General features: G+C 45.6%; 1 long non-coding RNA gene across 1 annotated transcript in view; it reads left to right on the top strand.

The window, feature by feature from the left end:
* LOC122460068 overlaps window positions 1-1,262 on the top strand; it is a 1,532-nt gene extending 270 nt beyond the window's left edge. Inside the window, exons 2-3 of the long non-coding RNA XR_006281127.1 lie at window positions 88-148; window positions 807-1,262. This is a non-coding gene — a long non-coding RNA (uncharacterized LOC122460068). The remainder of the gene's footprint in view (window positions 1-87; window positions 149-806) is intronic.
* Window positions 1,263-1,660: the final 398 nt, after the last annotated feature.

Below are 1,660 nucleotides of genomic sequence, written 5' to 3'. Positions count from 1 at the left end.
CTGAAATCTCATGAGAACTGCTCTGCGGATTTCAGAGACCTTGAATCTGAATCCTCACCTTCTATCTGATTTGAACTTGACTTTTAGGCTACTGCTCACGTGGATCTGGGTTCGAACATGGATCACAGAGACAATCTCGGGTTAAAAGGTGGGTCTTGAATATATCTGATTTCATCTTACCACTGAGTAAAATGTCCTACTTCATATAAAGATGGTGGGGCTGTCTGATGCTAAGAGAAATGTTACCAGACAGAGAGGAAAAAGAAACCTGTTTTTCAATGATTTTTTTGGTCAGGGTATATTCAAAAAGCAAATCCCAATTCAAGTTCTCAAGGAAATTAGTGATGCAGCTAATGGCTTCTCCTGCATGACCATAGGTCAGTGGTAGCAGTAGCAGCATCGGCAGGCAGAACCATCCTTTTTGGAAGCACTGGAATTCCTGTTGCTCTTTTCCTGCCCCCCCTCTCCCCCCCCCCGGTGCTGAGATTGGACTCAAGCAGCACTGCTGACACTTTCATTCCTTGGAAAAGCTCAGGATCTGGTTTTCATTTAAATGTGTAAAATTATCTGAGTTGTTTTACCCTCGATAAGGTTTACAAGTGTCTGTATATCTTTAGTTTTAACAGAGGGCAGTTCAATAGACTGTTTACGAAGTACTGGTCAGGGAGATAAATTACCTTGTGCGGTTGCACAATCACCAGTCACAATCTCCTCGGTGACATTATAGCCAATGATAGGATTTTTCAGGTTCATAGAAACTCCTTATCAAAACACTTCCTGGTATTTCTCCCCCCTTCTCCTTCCAGCTATTGCCAGTTAAAGTATAATCTGCACCGTTCCTGCTGGATGGCAAGACTCTGGTTTGATGCCGCAGGGCCCAGTGAGCCGTTCCTCATCTCTGGCAGCTCTTCGGGATTCATGAATTGGAAATAGAAATGTTTCGGTTTGGTGCAGCTCTTTGACACTATTTGCTCTCGGGTCCCACATCTTGCTATAAGCGGAGCACTGACTGAATCATTAACAAGTGAAGCTTTGCAGAGTTACTCCTGAAGTTGGAAAAGGGGCAAAGTTGTGTTTTTATTTTTCCTTTGCTGCCCTTCTGGAGATTAAGGTTTTGTTGCTAAACATTCAAGGCTCCTCAACTCTTGACCCTTTTGTAACTATGGAATCCAGTCCACGTTATGCCCCTTCCCATAGCTAATTGTGTTCTGTTTCTGGCCATCCTTGGGCTTTGCGGTTCTCAGTTATGATGCGGGGAGGACTGCCTCCCCTTGTGGAAACACTATGGGAGGAGACCCGGGGGGAGAAAATCTCTGTTGAGATCCCCTTGTGGATTTCCTCCCTGATCATTCCATAGGGGTTGGGAATTAGCTGCAGGTCCCTCTCTGAAACTGCATGGATCTCGATGGACAGGTGCAGAATGTGGGAGGTGTTGTAGCAGGCCTTGTAGAGGGTGTTACTGTTGTATGCCAGAGTATTTTGGCAGTGAGAACAATCTTAGTGGCATTGGTGAGAGGGAATTGTGCCAAAGGGCTGAGCCAGACCATTTTCTTCCAGATCCTGGTCTAGAGGTTGAGATTTAGACCTGTAACCCCCACTCGGAGTCTGCCAGCTCCTGGAACTTTGGACTGAGCCCCTAAGGTGGGCCTACACAATAATT

This window comes from Dermochelys coriacea, chromosome 4 (assembly GCF_009764565.3).
Source record: "Dermochelys coriacea isolate rDerCor1 chromosome 4, rDerCor1.pri.v4, whole genome shotgun sequence".
Taxonomy (NCBI): Eukaryota; Metazoa; Chordata; order Testudines; family Dermochelyidae; genus Dermochelys; species Dermochelys coriacea.
The sequence above is the reverse complement of the archived record's forward strand: the minus strand, read 5'-3'. Positions and strand labels throughout refer to the sequence as shown.